Here is a 19,745-nt window from a genome sequence, read left to right as displayed (position 1 = left end):
CCCCTCTGCTGCCACCAATGTTTGTGATGGGAACTACAAGGCAGACTAAGACCCGGTCACTGCTCTGATCCAGCCATGTGCATGAGGTGTAAACCACCTGAGAAGACAAGAAGGACTTCCTATGCTGTTCTATAGATACAGGGGTCAGGGCAGGCAGCAGACAGACAAGGTCAGGAACACAACTAATGGATCTGAGGAGGAGACCGGGCACTGCCATCACCTGCCCCATACCATCCCCACAGTGAGGAGGAGACCGGGCACTGCCATCACCTGCCCCATACCATCCCCACAGTGAGGAGGAGACCGGGCACTGCCATCACCTGCCCCATACCATCCCCACAGTGAGGAGGAGACCGGGCACTGCCCATCACCTGCCCCATACCACCCCTACAGTGAGGAGGAGACCGGGCACTGCCCATCACCTGTCCCATATCATCCCCACAGTGAGGAGGAGACCGGGCACTGCCATCACCTGCCCCATACCATCCCTACAGTGAGGAGGAGACCGGGCACTGCCCATCACCTGTCCCATAGCACCCCTACAGTGAGGAGGAGACCGGGCACTGCCCATCACCTCCCCCATACTATCCCCATACTATTCGCATCTGCCCAGTTTATGCTAAAAATGACAATTTAAAGCTTGATAAATCCCCCCATTGTGTTTCCCACTCCCACAGCACCTCCTCTCCTCCTTGGTGGTGTCCCCCAAGGTTCTGTCCTCGGGTCTCTTTTCTTCTCCATCTATACATCTGGCCTGGGACACATCATAGTACCACCTTTATGTCGATGATACTCAGATCTACCTCTCCGGTCTAGATGTTGCCTCTTTGCTATCCAGGATCCCAGAGTGTCTACTGGCCATATCTAACTTCTTCTCCTCCCACTTTCTAAAACTCAACGTGGACAAAACAAAACTAATCATCTTTCCCCCATCTCGCTCCACCCCGCCGTCCAATCTGTCAATCACTATCAATGGCTGCACTCTGTTCCCCGTCCCCCAAGTCCGCTGCCTCGGGGTCATCTTTGATTCTACCCAGTAGCGTAGCTACCATGAAGGCAGGGAAGGCGACTGCTATGGGGCCCTTGCAAGAAGGGGGCCCCAGAAAGCCCTGCTCTGCCACCATGTTAGGTATGCCACTGACAGCCGACCACCGCATCCCCCCTCCCGCAGAGGAAGAAGGACCCGCCACTGTACTCTTCAGCCCGAGGGACAGGAGAAGGACAGAGGAGCAGGACCTGTCAGGTCCTGTACGCACAGAAGGAGAGGGATGAAGGACCTTATCACATGACTCAAAGGTCCTCAATACTTCTGTTTAAGGATGGGCATGACGTCATCAAAGTTCCTTTACACCTCCTTCTGGACACTCCATTCTAGTTTCTACCCTGGGAGCTGTAAGTGCTGTGTATGTGTGCCAGTGTGCATACATATGTGTCTGTGTATATATGTATGTGTCAGTGTGTGTACATATGTATCTGTGTATATATGTATGTGTCAGTGTGTGTACATAAGTATCTGTGTATATATGTATATGTCAGAGAGTGTATGTATGTATCTGTGGGTATATGTATATGTAAGTGTGTGCATGTATCTGTGGCTATATGTGTATATATTGTAGTGTTTGTAACACTAGTGTGTGTGTGTGTGTCGGTGTATGTCAGCAGTATCTCAAGTGATTGACAGGTTTGCTCCCAAAGATGTTCTGCAGCAGTTTCTATTAAAGGGGTAGTGCGGCGGTAAACAATTATTCACAGAATAACACACATTACAAAGTTATACAACTTTGTATTGTATGTTATGTCTGTGAATGGCCCCCTTCCCCGTGTCCCACCACCCCCACCTGTGTACCCGGAAGTGTGGTGCGCTATACATACCTGTCACGTGCCGACTCGTCTCCGATCTTCAGTCTGCGATGTCGTCTTCGGACGGCTGAGCAGCTGATGATGCGGCCGCGTCATCGGCTGCTCAGCCGCGATTGGCTGAGCACAGTTATGCTCAGCCAATCGCGGCTAAAGAGCCGATGACGCTGAAGAGGGCGGCCGGCACTCAGGACGCTCGGAGGGATTCGGCCGGGCCGTCCGAAGACGACATCGCAGACTGAAGATTGGAGACGAGTCGCCACCTGACAGGTATGTATAGCGCACCACACTTCCGGGTACATGGGTGGGGGTGGTGGGACACGGGGAAGGGGGCCATTCACAGACATAACATACATTACAAAGTTGTATAACTTTGTAATGTGTGTTATTCTGTGAATAATTGTTTACCGCCGCACTACCCCTTTAATGCTGAGCTCTAATAAAAGAACCCACCACTAAAAGAAAATGCTGCAGATAATATTTCTGGTTCTTATTACACTTGGGAGATGATTTCCCTGTATATGGTCTATTCATGGTGTATATGTCATCACTAGTGTAATCACATTCCAGTGAAAATGTGTATATGTCGGCGGTGTATTTGTATATATGTAAATGGTGCCTTTGTGTGTGTATATATGTGCGTCATTGTGTGTGTTTGAGAGTTGGCTATCTATGGGGGGTAAGGACGTACAGGATTCAGGGGGCCCCATACAGTTTTTGCTATGGGGCCCTATGAATCCTAGCTACGCCCCTGATTCTACCCTGTCATTTAGCTCTACTATTGGGTCAGGAAACCAATAGGTTGCTTGTGGGTGTAGTATTCCCACAGTCCTAGGCTTCTAAACATACATTAAACACAGACATGTAGTTAACAAACTTCAAATGTTTTGGACAAGGGTAAGAAATATGTCTTCCCTGTCTCACCCTGCCTATTACTAGGATGGGACCCCCTGTTTTTAGGCGTCCTTAAAATATACGAGGAGGGACTGACCCTGTTCTCGGGTTTTGTTTATCTGTCCCGTCACTGGCGTCCTTTGTCATAGATCAAGATATGTAAATGAGGTGAGTGAAAAATGGCAGGTATTCATCTAGATTATCTCTCTAATATCCCTTCTTCCGTTTTCCGTGGGTCTCTCTTCTTCTCCATCTATACCTCTGGCCGTGGACACATCATAGAATCCCACAAGTACCACCTTTATGTCGATGATACTCAGATCTACCTCTCTGGTCCGGATGTCACCTCTCTGCTATCCAGGATCCCAGAGTGTCTATCGGCCATATCTTCCTTTTTCTCCCACTTTCTAAAACTCAACATGGACAAAACCAAACTAATCATCTTTCCCCCCATCTCGCTCCACCCCGCCGTCTAATCTGTCAATCACACTCAATGGCTGCACTCTGTTCCCCGTCCCTCAAGTCCGTTGCCTCGGGGTCACCTTTGATTGTACCGTCATTTAAACTGAACATTCAGACCCTGACCACCTCCTGCTGCCTTCACCTCAAAAGCATTTCCTTAGGGTACAAACCCACACACCGTATATGCAGCAGATACGCAACAAATACGCAGCAGATTTGATGGTGCAGATTTGATGCTGTGTTCAGTTATTTAGATCTAATCTGCTGCGTATTTGTTGCGTATTTGCTGCGTATCGCAGCAGTAAATACGCTGCGTATACGGTGTGTGGGTTTCAGGCCCGGATTGGTAATCTGGCGGACCGGGCAAATGCCCTCTGGGCCGCCAAGATTACCAGCCCATGGGCCGCCGGTACCGATGCATAATTACACCTGCGGCCGCGGCCCTATGCGGCGTTCGAGAACAGTGCGGCCGGCCGCCGCGCTATTCACTTGCCGCTCTGACCTGGGAATATGCCGCCCATTCTTATCCCTGGCACAAGGGCTAAGTGCATAGCATGGAGGCCGGCCGCACTGTTCTCGAACGCCGCATAGGGCCGCGGCCGCAGGTGTAATTATGCATCGGTACCGGCGGCCCTCTGCAGCAGGTGAGAACAGTGCGGCCGGCCTCCATTCTATGCACTTAGCCCCTGTGCCAGGGATGGGATGGGTGGCATATTCCCACGGCCCCCAGCCCCCGCGCCGAAGCCCACGCCGAATCTCCTTACCACTCTGTGTAGCAGACGTGCCACGCGCAGGCACGTCTGCTACAACCCACCCCTGGCGGCTGACGTCACTTCCGGACGCGCCGCACAGGAGAAGACAGGAGAGCCGAATAGCTGCTGACAAGAGCCGAATGAACAGCTACGGGGAACGATGTGACAGGTGAGCATGCAGTTTTTTTATGTTTCATATGGGGGCTGCACAGCAGGGGTGCATATTCTTTATGGGATATTACAAAAGGGGTACCAAATCTTTATGGGAATGTTACCCGGGGGGACCTTTATACCCCATATAAAGGTTATATATGTTATATATCGCAGTGTCACAAAGGGGAGAACTCCTCTATATGGGGATGTTACATGGGGGGGGGGGATATTACTGAGTGACATCCCTGTATACTATGCATATACTGAGTGACATCCCTGTATACTGTGCATATAGTGAGTGACATCCCTGTATACTGTGCATATAGTGAGTGACATCCCTGTATACTGTGCATATACTGAGTGACATCCCCGTATACTGTGCATATACTGAGTGACATCCCCGTATACTGTGCATATACTGAGTGACATCCCTGTACACTGTGCATATACTGAGTGACATCCCTGTATACTGTGCATATACTGAGTGACATCCCCGTATACTATGCATATACTGAGTGACATCCCCGTATACTGTGCATATACTGAGTGACATCCCCGTATACTGTGCATATACTGAGTGACATCCCCGTATACTGTGCATATACTGAGTGACATCCCTGTACACTGTGCATATACTGAGTGACATCCCTGTATTCTGTGTATATAGTGAGCGAGATCCCCGCATACTGTGCATATACTGAGTGACATCCCTGTATACTGTGTATATAGTGGGTGACATCCCTGTATACTGTGCATATACTGAGTGACATCCCTGTATACTGTGTATATACTGAGTGACATCCCTGTATACTGTGCATATAGTGAGTGACATCCCTGTATACTGTGCATATACTGAGTGACATCCCCCTATACTGTGCATATAGTGAGTGACATCCCTGTATACTGTGCATATACTGAGTGACATCCCTGTACACTGTGCATATACTGAGTGACATCCCTGTATTCTGTGTATATAGTGAGCGAGATCCCCGCATACTGTGCATATACTGAGTGACATCCCTGTATACTGTGTATATAGTGGGTGACATCCCTGTATACTGTGCATATACTGAGTGACATCCCTGTATACTGTGTATATACTGAGTGACATCCCTGTATACAGTGCATAGAGTGAGTGACATCCCTGTACACTGTGCATATACTGAGTGACATCCCTGTATACTGTGCATATACTGAGTGACATCCCTGTATACTGTGCATATACTGAGTGACATCCCTGTATACTGTGCATATACTGAGTGACATCCCTGTATACTGTGCATATACTGAGTGGCATCCCTGTATACTGTGTATATACTGAGTGACATCCCCGTATACTTTGCATATACTGAGTGACATCCCCGTATACTGTGCATATACTGAGTGACATCCCTGTACACTGTGCATATACTGAGTGACATCCCTGTATACTGTGCATATACTGAGTGACATCCCTGTATACTGTGCATATACTGAGTGACATCCCTGTATACTGTGCATATACTGAGTGGCATCCCTGTATACTGTGCATATACTGAGTGACATCCCTGTATACTGTGCATATACTGAGTGACATCCCTGTATACTGTGCATATACTGAGTGACATCCCTGTATACTGTGCATATACTGAGTGACATCCCTGTATACTGTGTATATACTGAGTGACATCCCTGTATACTGTGTATATACTGAGTGACATCCCTGTATACTGTGTATATACTGAGTGACATCCCTGTATACTGTGTATATACTGAGTGACATCCCTGTATACTGTGCATATACTGAGTGACATCCCTGTATACAGTGCATAGAGTGAGTGACATCCCTGTATACAGTGCATAGAGTGAGTGACATCCCTGTATACAGTGCATAGAGTGAGTGACATCCCTGTATACTGTGCATATACTGAGTGACATCCCTGTATACTGCGCATATACTGAGTGATATCCCTGTATACTGTGCATATACTGAGTGATATCCCTGTATACTGCGCATATACTGAGTGACATCCCTGTATACTGTGCATATACTGAGTGACATCCCGGTATACTGTGCATATACTGAGTGACATCCCGGTATACTGTGCATATACTGAGTGACATCCCGGTATACTGTGCATATACTGAGTGACATCCCTGTATGTTGTGGCTATACTATGTGGGGGCTGGCTACACAGGGACCTACACTATGTGGGGGTAGGCTACACAGGGACCTATACTATGTGGGGGGCTACACTGGGGGGGTAATATGTTGTGACTATACTATGTGGGGGCTGGCTACATAGAGAACTATACTATGTGGGGGATACAAGAAGGGGGGGGAATAATATGTTGTGGCTATACTATGTGGGGGCTACAAAGGGGGCATATACTATGGGGGCTATACAGGGGAAAGGGCTATACTATGTGGGGGGGGCAGATATTATGTGGGACTGCACAGGGCATCTACATTATGTTTGGGGGGCTATATCATTCAGGGGCTGTACATGGGGACCTGTGCTATATAAGCTCTGCTGCTCAGTGGGACCTATGGTATATGGGGACTGCTGCACAGGGGAGCTTACTATAGGGGAGCATGGAAGCCGCCTATATAATGACAATACACACAGAGGGTCTAATACTATATAGGCACACGGAGCTGCTTGACTACTATTTGGAGGCACATATTGGGCCTGACTGCTTATGTGGGAGCACAGAGGGGGCACTGTTACTGTGTAAAGCAATGGGGAATATAAGGTTATGATGAGGTATAAGGTTAGGATGATGCTGGAGCGTGGAGCCTAAAGTGTTTGTCTCGCAGATTCTGGGGAGCCGAGTAATGGCTGGAGAAATCTTCATGATGGGCTGAGCCAGATGGAAAGAAAAGAAAAAACAGACAGCTTTGACTACCAAAAGGTCACTTATGATTCATGTAGGAAGACGCCTCCTGTAAGTCACTGGATGTAACTGCACAATCATGCATAATCACTTTTTGGGTGCATTCACACGTACAGGATCTGCAGCAGATTTGATGCTGGGTTCCGTCATTGAGTAACAAAGCTATCTGCAGCATCAAATCTGCTGCAGATCCTGTATGTGTGAACACACTCTTAAGGTCTGTAGATCCTTTGTATAGCTGGATCTCTACCTCTATTTGGTCACTGCTAGAGAGGATAAAATATTATTTATAGACAGTACAGCAGTATTATCTAGTCACTGTATGATGGCAGTGGTCATTGTATGTCAGTATTATTTGTCCTGTGTATACTCATTTTATTGGTAATACTTGTGTTCACGTAGTGGATTTTATTCAGTGACAGCATAGTGGTATTAGTCATGTTGTGATGATGGTAGTTGAGATAATATCTGTTACTTGTATACTGTAATAATGGTAGTATCAGTCTCTTTATAAAAGATTGGTCAGTAACAGTATGGCGGTAATATGTATAATGATAATATTCGCTTTCTGTATACTAGTGTTATTTGGTAACTATGACAGCTATTCAGAGATATACAGTATTATCATGCATAGAAAATTGTCTTACCAGTGCTAACATTATACAGGATATGTTTAATATTATTTTACATATCCTAAAAATTTCCCTAGGACCCTACTTATATATATTATGACTGCTGTAGCCTGTTGTTGCATGATTGATAGATAGATAGATAGATAGACAGATAGGAGATAGATAGATAGATAGATAGATAGACTTGGCACCATTCCCGTCAATGGAACAGAGTTGCAAAACAACACAACAACACGACCTATGTGTGATATGGTATGTGGGCTGGAGGGGTGTGAGTGCCAGGGCTGATTTTCAGTCCCAGTCCGGCCCTGGTGGGTTTATACCCTTAGGGTACAAACCCACACACCGTATATGCAGCGTATTTACTGCTGCGATACGCAGCAAATACGCAGCAGATTAGATCTAAATAACTGAACACAGCATCAAATCTAAACCATCAAATCTGCTGCGTATTTGCTGCGTATACGGTGTGTGGGTTTATACCCTTAATCCTGACTGCAGGTACATACTCTCATTATTTCCTGCTTGGACTACTGTAATATCCTCCTCTCTGGCCTTCCATCTAACTCCCTCGCTCCCCTCCAGTCTATCCTTAACTCTGCTGCCCGACTAATCCACCTCTCCCCTCGCTCTGCCTCTCCCCTTTGCCAGTCCCATCACTTGTTCCCCATTGCCCAACAAATTCACTATAAATTGTTGACCATGACGTACGAGGCCATCCACAACTTGTCCCCTCTGTATATCTGACCTGATATCTTGCTACCGTCCCTCACACAACCTCCAATCTTCCAATTACCTCCTTTTGGCCTCCAAGATTTTGCCCGAGCCTCCCCTATACTCAGACCTCTGTATCCGGCTCTCAATCACTATCGAAAATAACCTGAAAACCCATCTCTTCAAACTAGACTACAACCTATAACAATTCTGCATCACACTTGCTAGCTGCCCTTTACCTTCTGTTTCTCTCCCTGTACCCTATAGATTGTAAGCCCTCGCAGGCAGGGTCCTCTCTCCCCATGTACCAGTCTGCCATTTGCCTTATTCATGTAACATGTTTTTGATTTTCTATGTATGCTCTGTTTGTCATACCCTATCACTCTGGAATCATAGGTGCTTTAAAAATAAATAATAGTACTCTGCATACTCATGGTGATGGAAGAGTTTAGTTTTTCAGTGAATTATGGTATATAAACCGCAGAAAGATGCGGGAAAACCAGATTTTTCTTTCTATTTTAGCACAAAGGTGCAATGTAATAAAATGTGAAAAAGTGGACGGTTCTAAATGCCCTGTATCTCATGAATTTATCCCAATCTGTCAATGGTCAGCAGAGAAATATCCGTGTCTATGGCAGCTTATGAGAAGCAAAAACAGGGTGTAGTGGGAAAAAGAAGAGCAAAAAAAGAGGGAAAGCTGGGGACGTTGGGAGCAGGCAGTGCGGCGGTGAACGGGGGGGGGGGGGGGGGGAGAGAAAAGAAGGCAATAGAGAAGAGACACGTACGGATACAGAGAGAAAGGGGCCCAGAGGAAATGGGATGAAGAAAGAGGGGGGGTAGAGTGAAAAGAAACTGATAGAGGAGGCAGGCGGAGATGGATAAGCAATAAGCGGGGGTAGAGTGTAAAGAGACTGTTGTTAAGGTGATACAGTGGGGTGTGGACTGAGATGGGGAGGGGATGATATGACTATTGTTATTCCATAAGCTTCTCCCCCCTCCCCGATGTGATGATGATCACAATTATACAGCGGATAAATAAAACAGATCAGAAGACACAACGCTGCTTAGGCCCAATCTGCAATGCAGGAACCCAACCCAGTGTATGTAACACCATAGAGAACTACACTCCATATAGCTGTCAGTGTGAATATGAGGGTGGTACGAAGCAGCTCATATAGATCTAGAGCAGTCCTAGTACTAGCATAGTGAGGTGTGCAGGGGGTAGAGCACATACACAATGCAGAGCTGGGAAGAACAACAGCTAGAATGACAAGGAGGAGGCTCAGACCAGGAGGAGGTGATAGGCTGCTGGGGAGAAGGAGGCCGGGGAGGAGGAGAAGAGAGGAGGAGGAGGAGGAGGATGAGGTGGGGAATGACGTCAGCCACACTACGCACTTCAAATAAAGCAGCGAAATTTCCAGAGGAATCCTGCTCTCTCCATCCACACTCCTACTTTCCTGTGCTCCGTCTAACCCCACGCTGTATGTTTCATACTTACTATTACCCCCCACCATTGTCTCCTCATCCCATCTGCATCCACCACCCTCATTGCACCTTTCTGTCTGTCTGTTCATCCTTCTTCTTCAGACCCCCTCTATGATGTCATTGCCCTTGCTGACACATCCCCCTATAACTTACCCCACTGTCTTCCTGAAGTCTTCACAATAATCTCCCACCTTTCTCTGTCTTGTATAACTTTTGTCTATTCCTCAGGCCCTATGTCTTGTTTGGTTGCTACCACCACCCTCTATTCCCATCCTTCCACCTTCTTCCCCCATCATCCACCCTTCACCCCTCACACCCCCTCCATGCTGCACCTTCCACTCTCAGGATGTTCTCTCCAGCCTCTCCTCTACCACCCTGTCTTTCTTCGTCTTTGCACACTCAGATATATACATACATATCCGTATACAATCACACCTACCTGGAGGTGCCACGCGGGACTCGGAGGAAGGGCAGATACACAGGTGTGTACGCCCGGGGTAGGGTCCGGGGGCAGGGCATGTAACTTGTGGTCCACTTGCTCCTCTTGTGTTGATGTTATATATGAGTGTGTGAGGTTACGGAACTGTTATTGTACACGTGTGTGTCGTCTTTAGACAATTAGAGATATTTTCGCCATGTATGCATTTGTCTAGGGCGCCACCATGCAGGGGGCTGCAGAGAAATGTTTCTGTGATCTTAGTGTATTGTGGGTGGTAATTGGTGAATAATAGTGAATAATTATCACTAGGGGGATTTTACTGACAGTGACTATAAATTGTATGTAGTTCGCCTTTTGTCTGCTAGGGGGAGACACCATAAAAAAACAAACATGGAAAAGAGATATCTAGCACCTTTACACTATCCCCTTCTACCTCCTCTATTTGCACACTTCACTATTACAGTAATAACAAGTGTTCGACAACCTGTCCCCTTTCACTATGCGAACCATTTACACTATCTGCACCTCTACACTAATCACAATCTTTACACTATCTGCACCTTTAAGCCTCTAGTACTAGGGGCGACGGAGAGGGGCGCTCTCAGCACGTGCTTGCTCCTCCTTCCCCGCTCGCTGCCAGCGCTATTACGCAGCCAGTGGGTGAGTACAAGGGGGCCGCCAGGAGCTGCGAGGGGGCTGCCCGGGTGATGACTTGATCGTCCGGGCAGCCCATAGCAGATAGCGGCGTTCTGCTGCTGCCGCTCTTATTCCACAGAGCAATGGCAGCACATCGCTGCTATCATAGTCGTTTGTCCTTCAACAGGTTGAAAGACAAACAACTGCAACGATCAGCCGACATGACGGCTGATCGTTGTCTTCTGTTAAACTAGACGATTATCGTCCGTAACGGCCGATAATCGTTTCGTGTGATAGGGCCTTTACTCTATTGACAATCTTTACACTAATCACAATCTTTACACTATCTGCACACTTCTACAAGGATTACTCTATTTGCACACTTTCACTATTAACAACCTTTACATTGTCTGCACTATTTTACTATCCACAATATTTACACTACTTCTTTCTCCATAACTTTTGCACAACACAAACATTTTCCATTGTACATAAAAGTAACACTGTCTACACGCTCCCGTCACTATCCACAGCCTCTCTTCCTTTATTAAAAACATTTGCAGTATGCGAACACCTTTCACTCTGCACAACTCTGTGCACTCTGCACCCTGTACAAACAACGTCCACTATCCACAACCACTATCTGTTGTTTTCTACTCTCCACAATATTTACACTATACAAACATGTTTCATTCACAATCCCCTATATATCAAATGCACTCTTCCGTCACTCACAACTTTTCCACTATCTGCACTCATAGGTTAGGGTCACACTACAGAACCCGAACTGAGAATTTCCAACGGATTCAGTAGCTCGTACCCGTTCACGGCCGCACGCCTTTTTCGCTGGCTCCATAGATATCATTCTATGGGCGGCCAGGTTCCGCTATCAGCTGAAAGAATTGACATGTCAAGTCTTTCGGCAGAATGCGGAATCCACCTGTGCATAGAATGGTGTCAATGGCACGGGTGGAGAGGCGCACAGTCGTAAACGGATATGAACTACGGAATTCGTCGGAAATTCTCAGTTCGGGTTCTGTAGTGTGAACCTACCCATAGGGTACATGCACATTACGGAATATCAGCGGAGATTTCAGGTGAATTCCTCTGTACAGCCCGTTCCATAGACTTGATATTTACCAGCGAATTCTGCCGTTGGACGGTGGAATCCGCCGGCAAACATCATTGAGTCTAAGGAATGGGCAGAAATTCAAGCAGAAGCTGCGCAGTGGAATCTGCTTGAAGTCTCAGCGGAATCTCCGTAGTGTGCACGTAGCTTTAAGGCCATATTTATTGGCCTGATAATCAGTCGGCATGTTGTTGTGCAGGTTGGCTAATCGTTGCCGTTCAACATGCACTACTACACCAAATGATTATGGCCTGAGCGGTTGGTAACCGGCAAAGTGAGGCCAATAATCATTTAGTGTAATAGGCCCTTAACACTACTCACAACATTTAGGGTGCGTTCACACGTAAAGGATCCGCAACAGATCTGCAGCAGATTTGATGCTGTGCACAGTAATTTAGATCTGCTGTGGATCCGCAGCAGGAAATCCGCTGCGGATCCGGTATGTGTAAACGTACCCTTACACTATCTGCACTCCTATTATCCAATTACTGATAAACGATTTCAAACAAGTGCTGGGAGACATTCATGAAACCTACGGCCAGGGCATTTGCCGGGGAGAAGCGCAGATTCGCCCCTTCTCCCTGGCATACACCTGCCGTATCCCCCGCGTATCTGCTCTCTTAGGGTCCTATTACACAGAGCGATTTTTAACAATAAACAATCGCAAACGAGATTATTTTTCATTAACCTAAAATCGATCTCCATATTACACAGAACAATGGTTGTTAGTTACGATCGTTATTATGATTGTTATTGCGATCGTTACTATGATTGTTTGTTCCTTCTGATCCCAGCAAAACAATGAACAATGTGCAATTACACTGAACGATTGGTAAACAAACGCGGAACTTGAGCGAACGAATGTGGAATTACAGCGAACAATTAACAATAATTTTAGGTTCAGATCTAAATCAACGATTGAGGACATACGAACGATTTTTCGATTGTTGCCTGCAATTACACAGGATGATTATCGCTTAAATTCGATTGATATAACGATTTTTCCACACGATAATCGTCTTGTGTAATAGGGCCCTTAGGCCCTATTAGGCTGCGTGCACACTATGGAATTGCCGCGTATAACCCGCGGCGTATTCCGTCGCTCGTCCCCGCACGCGGCGGCGCGCTTTTCCGCCGGTGCCATAGACACTGTTCTGTGCACGGGCGGATTATGTCGTAATCCGCCCGTGCATAGAATAGTGTCTATGGCACCGGCGGAAATGCGCGCCGCCGCGTGCGGAGACGAGCGACGGAATACGCCGCGGGTTATACGCGGCAATTCCGTAGTGTGCACGCAGCCTTACGGTGTAAAGGTACTCTCCACCGTGTAATCCCACCAGCCTCCGTGTCATACAGGCTGTCTATGGGAGGGCTCGCACGCCTCTCCACTCAAAGAATTGACATGTTTGCTGGAGGAATCCTATAGAAGTCAATGGGGGCTTAAATTCCGCTTGAATTCTTCTCCTATTCTGCCAGAGCTGAATAGGCGAGGAATTTCAAGCAGAAAACTTTCCTCAGATTTCCTCAGTGTGCACCCACCCTAAGGGCCCTATTCCACCTGACGATTATCGTTCAGATTATCGTTTAATCGTTCGGTTGAAATGCAGTTAACGATTAACGACCGAACGAGAAATCGTTGATCGCTTTAAAAGACCTGGACCTATTTTTATCGTTGCTTGTTCGCAAATCGTTTGCATTGAACAAGACATCGTTCGGTCGTTCGCAATAGATATGAACGCAATAGCGAAGAAATAGCGAAGAAAAAACGATCGCAATTACGATCATAAGTAACGCTTATCGTTCCATGGAAATGAGTGAACGTTTTCAGGTCTTTCGCAATACCGGTCGTTTGAGATCATTAACGATTATGCAAACGATAATCGTCCGGTGGAATAGGGCCCTAACAGGTTCCCGGGAATGCTGATAATCAGTCAGTGTAAAAGTGTCAGCCATCGGCCAAGGAGCAGGAAAACCCGGCTGGTCAGCTGATAGCAACTTTTGTGCAACGGTAAAATGTATTGTTATCAGCTGCACATCTCTCTGAATAAACAGGAGACAATTGGCCAATAACAATAAATGTTATTGGCCACACCAACGATACAGGGACCACTTTTGCGACCTGTCAAACTTGATTGTTTGCTCTGTGTAAAAGCATTGCAAACAATTGTTTATCTTACTGATCGGTGGACAGATGAAGATGGGTGATGTATAAGGTCCCTTCCACTCTCTTCCGTTATGGTATCTGCACCCTTCCACTATCCATTATCTCTTACACTCTTCTCTATCTGCACACTCAGGGTATGTTCACACTGAGCAATAGGCTCTATGAGGACTTGCTGCTGCTCTAGACAGTTCCTATCAAGGACAGGGGTGGCAGCAGAGAGCACTGTGTCAGACTGGAGAGAAAACACCACTTCCTGCAGGACATACAGCAGCTGATAAGTACTGGAAGACGGGTGATTTTACAATAGAAGTAAAGTACAAATCTATATAACTTTGTGACACCAGTTGACTAGAAAAAGCCATTGGGAGAAATCATTTCTTATTGCCTGGAATAACAGATCTACTTCAAAAGATGTGTTCAAATTATCCATCAATGACTCCCAATACCTATATGACTTAGAGCACCATATATATATATATATATATATATATACTTTCTCCATCTTAGGCCCCTTTCACACATCTGATTATTCTGTCCGCTTTCACAGTCAAAAGGATAAAAATCTCATTCTATGGCCCCATGTGCACTTCTGTCCATGTTACGGGTCCATGTTTGGGCTGGGATCTCTTGTTTTGAATGAATCAGCGATTTACCTCTTTTTTTTTTTTGGGGGGGGGGGTAGATCATGACACACATCTACACTTGGCCAGGTAAATAGGGGCGGAGCTTTACTTAGGATTGGCACACAAGTACACCTCTTGTCCTTAGTTTGGGTTTTGTTGCTCAGTTCCATTGAAATGAATGGAGCTGAATTGTGATACCGCGCACAATCTGGGTTGGTGCTGTTTTTGCAAGAAGGTAGCAGTGTTTTTTTTTCTAATCTCCTGTGCCTTAGTCTACCTGCCCCTGACACCTTTAACACCCATACTTATTACCTCAGACATAAGCATTGTTCCTATTTTGGTTCTCTTATTAGGTACAGTAGATCACAGCTGGGGGGCGCTGTTGCACTGTTGTCTATGGAAAGTCCTCCGAGAGGTGAAAAGTGGCACTGCAAGTGATAGAATGGATGGAATATTATTCTAACCAGGAACCGATTATAAATAACTGACCCCCCCACCCATTATAAATAACTGTCCCCCCGCCCCTTATAAATAACTGACCCCCCCACCCATTATAAATAACTGTCCCCCCGCCCCTTATAAATAACTGACCCCGCCCCTTATAACTAACTGACCCCATCCTTTATAACCCGCCACTCGCGCACCCCTCTGTCTGCGTCAGACTCCGTTCTATAGTCGGGTGGATTCTACCATCCGCCCAAAGAATGAACAGGTTCATTCTTTGGAGGGACGGCGGAATCCGCCTGTGCATAGAATGGAGTCTATGGCACAGACGGAGGGGTGCGTGAGCGGCGGGTGATCCGCCCTGATTCCTCAGTGTGCACATACCCTAACACCTGTGTAGTGTCACATGGTAGTAGTGACCAGCCATAGTACCTATATAATAGTATCTGACATAGTGCCATATGGTAGTACCAACTATAATGCCTATATAGCACTACCAGACATTAAGCCTATATAATGTTTTCTATAGCTCCAGCTGATATGTGTATACCTACATTCCACCATATAGTACTATATATATAACAGTATCTGACATAGCGCCATATGGTGGAACCATCTGTAACACCTGTATATATTGTAAAACTACAATGTCTGTATACCTACATACCGCCATATAGTACTATATATATCAGTATCTGGCATAACGCCATATGGTGGATACATCTGTAATACCTGTATATATTGTAATAACACGCTCTACAATGTCTGTATACCTACATTCCACCATATAGTACTATCTATAAACCTGTATATATATATATATATATATATATATATATATATATATATACATAAGTAATACCTGTATATATTGTAATAACACCATATGGGGGATGATTTGCGCCATATGGGGGATGATTTGTCCTGAAACCAAGAATAGTGTTGATAAATTCTGCCAAATATAATACAAGATCTTCCTGGCCGATCTGAGCCGTATTATTCCTGTGTTTATGGTGTACGGATGAGACACATGACGTGTTATAGATGACATCATGGCCGTCTCATTGATGGAGATATGATGGTGGTGGGGTGGACGGATAATGCTGCTGTGTGTGGGATCTATCTGGAAGGCCATGCTCATGCTTCTGTCTGGTGTGGACATTATATACATATTCATAGCACCATCTAAATATAGCAGAAATTATTCATGACAGTAATGCCACGAGTCGGCCACAAGATGGCGATGAACGGACATATGACATTGCCTCCAGGCCTGCAGAGACAAAGGAGAGCAGCACAATGGTGATGTGTGTGCCCTGTGTGTGTGATCACTACTGCCAGCAGGCCTGTGGTGGAGTACGTGCGCCCCGTGCAGTCCTATATGGACTATATATACCATGTATAGTGGGAGAGGGGTATAACCTGTATCAGGCCGGGTTCAGACTACGACATCTGTGGTTTATATACAGTACGTGGGTGACCTGTCACATATACAAGCCCAGGCCACGCTGAGATCAATGACTGGAGTATATAGCCAGTCGGGTTATTTCCTGAGATGAAAGACGTAGATGTCAGGGAGATGACACAGATGTAGTCACCATCTGTCCGTGCGTGTATATGTCTGCATCCCATGTGTACGTATATACTGTATACCGTAGTTTGAAGCCATGTGTACAGCCGTAATTCAGGATCCGTACACAGTATGGCACCATTCTAGTCTATGGGCCAATGACCTCTCCATTATTCCTTTACTGTACAGCATATGTTTTATTACTATGGGACCTTGTGGCCGGGGAGGGAGTGGATGAAAGCAACGACGTCCCTTTTCCTCCCTGGTTCCAGCGCTAGGGTCCCACCTCTGCAGCTGAATGGCTGAGTGGGCTTCAAACGTCACGTCCGAAGCTGCGTCATAGACCAGGAAGCGGCCGGGGACTGGAGACGGGAGCAGCGCAATGGGGGATCCAGCGCTGGAACCGGGAAGGTTAGAGGACATTGTTGCTTTCATTCACCCTCTCCCCGGCCATGTATACAGCTGCTGCTCGTCCAAATTCAGTAGCAGAGAAGCCTGGAGGTGCTCGCATTGTACGGTCAGCTCTCCTGTCACACAGCACCAAATCCTCTGTAACCACACAGTGACATCATACTGACTGAATAGTTGTATAACACAGAGCATTGTCTCCTGGTAAGCTGCAGAGCTGATAATACAATTAGTAAAAGTTAATAATATAATTAGTCTACAAAGGTAATTGCTCTCGGCTGATCTACAACCTGCATGATGTACAGACGTCTGTCCTTGTGTGAGCGAGCGGAGGACGGGGACTTCCTGTGTTTGGTCTCTTTTGAACAGAGAAAAGATGGAGGCAGCATGGAGCACAGTTTGGCAGGAAGGGGGACACCTAGTGGGCGTGTGTATAACATTAAACATAGGAAACACATAAAAAAATAAAGTAAAGTGAGTATATTGCAGAACTGCCTGCCATCACAACCCCTGTTGATTCCTTTAAAATCGGTGACACTTTAACACAGCGTGAAAGGAGCCTAAGCCTATCATGTGTGATACTTCATGGTGAGCTGAAGTATCTAAGCCTAAGGGTATGTTCACACGTAGCGGATGTGCTGCCGATCTGATCCTCTTCCTTTATACTGATTGATCATCAGATCAGCGGGAGATACGCTATGTGTGACTATACCCTGAGGCTGGAGTCACACCTGACATTTCGGTCAGCATCTGTAACGTAAACCAGGAATGGAAACGACATAGAGGAGAACTATAATGGAAAAAGTTACAGCTTTTTTCCTGGTTTTAGCTTAAAAAACAAACAAAGTGTAGATTTGGGCCTAATGGTGCGTTTACACAGACAGATTTATCTGACAGATTTTTTAAGCCAAAGCCAGGAATGAATGTGGGAAGAGGAGAAATCAGTCTTTCCTTTATTACCTGCTCCCTGTTTATAGTCTGTTCCTGGCTTCAATAATCTGTCAGATAATCTGTCTGTGTAAACGCACCCAAAGTGTGAACCCAGCCTGACATATGTGATACTGTACGCTGAGCTCCAGTATTCAAGTCTTTCATGAATGGCTGCTGAATCTAAAGGCCCTATTACACGCAACGATTATCGGCCGCAATCAGCTGATATTGGCCGTTACCGCCGGTAATCGTTCCCTGTAATAGAAGGCAACGATTAGCCGACATGAACGATGTCGGCTGATCGTTGCTGTCCTTTGTGTTTCAACATGTTAAAAGACAAACGACTCATATAGCAACGATCTTATGGGCTGCCCGGACTATCTAGCGATCACCAGGGCAGCCCCCCCCCGCAGCTCCTCGTGGTTAGATCGATAGCCACTAACAGGGCCGCCATCAGGAATTTCGGGGCCCCATACAATACAATTCTGGGCCCCCCACATTAATAAAAAAAAAAAATTGTGTGTTCGCCCCACGCCTTGCTGGGAGGTATAATTTGGTTCCGATCAATTCTAGAGAACTGGCTCATATACCCCATTTTCCCCAGTGGCTTAAAATGTAACCTCTGTTATACAGTTATAAAATTGTAGAAACTAAATGTGAACAAGGTGCAATTTAAATGTCACCATACAGACACTTACTTGTATAGCTGCCTCTTGTGCTCTGTATGCAGTGCATTATATTCACCCCTGCAACGTACAATTTATAGCGTGTCTACAAGCCCAGCGGGGCTCATTATGATGGAGACTAAAACTTATACAAGAGTGGGGTAGGGGTTCCCCTGTATTCAGAATGCTGGTGAGTACTAGGCAATGCCCCGTTTGGGGTTATTGAATTTCGAGGGTCTGGGGGGCTGTTTGATTTGTATATGTTCACCAATATCCCCCCCCCCCCCCGGTATGCTCACTAACATAGAATATGTTGATAAGGCTAATATAATGAGGCTGTTCCATGTTAGTGAGCATATACAAATCACCCCCCCCCAGGCAGACTAGTTTAGCTCACCCAAGCCAGTGATAGCGAATACATGGCGGTGAGAACGCTTTCTAGGAGATCCTGTTTGTGCAGCAGAGGTGTCTTTATCCTTCTCTGCATAGACCCTCGAAATTCAATAATCCCAGACGGGGCATTGCCGAGCACTCACCAGCATTCTGAATACAGGGGAACCCCTACCCCACTCTTGTATAAGTTTTAGTCTCCATCATAATGAGCCCCGCTGGGCTTGTAGACACGCTATAAATTGTACGTTTCAGGGGTGAATATAATGCACTGCATACAGAGCACAAGAGGCAGCTATACAAGTAAGTGTCTATTTGAATTGCACCTTGTTCACATTTAGGTTCTACAATTTTATAACTGTATAACAGAGGTTACATTTTAAGCCACTGGGGAAAATGGGGTATATGAGCCAGTTCTCTAGAATTGATCTCACACACAGACACCAGCACACATGTATACACACATACAGACACCAGCACACATGTATACAGACACCAGCACACATGTATACAGACACCAG

At 46.2% G+C, this 19,745-nt stretch overlaps 1 protein-coding gene and 1 long non-coding RNA gene across 5 annotated transcripts in view; one reads left to right on the top strand and one right to left on the bottom strand.

Annotated features, from left to right (window-relative positions):
- The window catches only part of LOC138770118 (uncharacterized), a 69,978-nt gene that overhangs the window by 2,542 nt on the left and 47,691 nt on the right, over positions 1–19,745 (bottom strand). Inside the window, exon 3 of the long non-coding RNA XR_011359399.1 lies at positions 15,130–15,245. This is a non-coding gene — a long non-coding RNA (uncharacterized lncRNA). The remainder of the gene's footprint in view (positions 1–15,129; positions 15,246–19,745) is intronic.
- The window catches only part of KDM6B (lysine demethylase 6B), a 94,800-nt gene continuing 84,800 nt past the window's right edge, over positions 9,746–19,745 (top strand). For all 4 annotated transcript variants that reach the window (XM_069948983.1, XM_069949004.1, XM_069948996.1 and 1 more), the window contains exon 1: positions 9,746–10,308. The gene's annotated coding sequence lies outside the window, so the exon portion shown is untranslated. The remainder of the gene's footprint in view (positions 10,309–19,745) is intronic.

Source organism: Dendropsophus ebraccatus, chromosome 1 (genome assembly GCF_027789765.1).
Source record: "Dendropsophus ebraccatus isolate aDenEbr1 chromosome 1, aDenEbr1.pat, whole genome shotgun sequence".
Taxonomy (NCBI): Eukaryota; Metazoa; Chordata; class Amphibia; order Anura; family Hylidae; genus Dendropsophus; species Dendropsophus ebraccatus.
The sequence above is the reverse complement of the archived record's forward strand: the minus strand, read 5'-3'. Positions and strand labels throughout refer to the sequence as shown.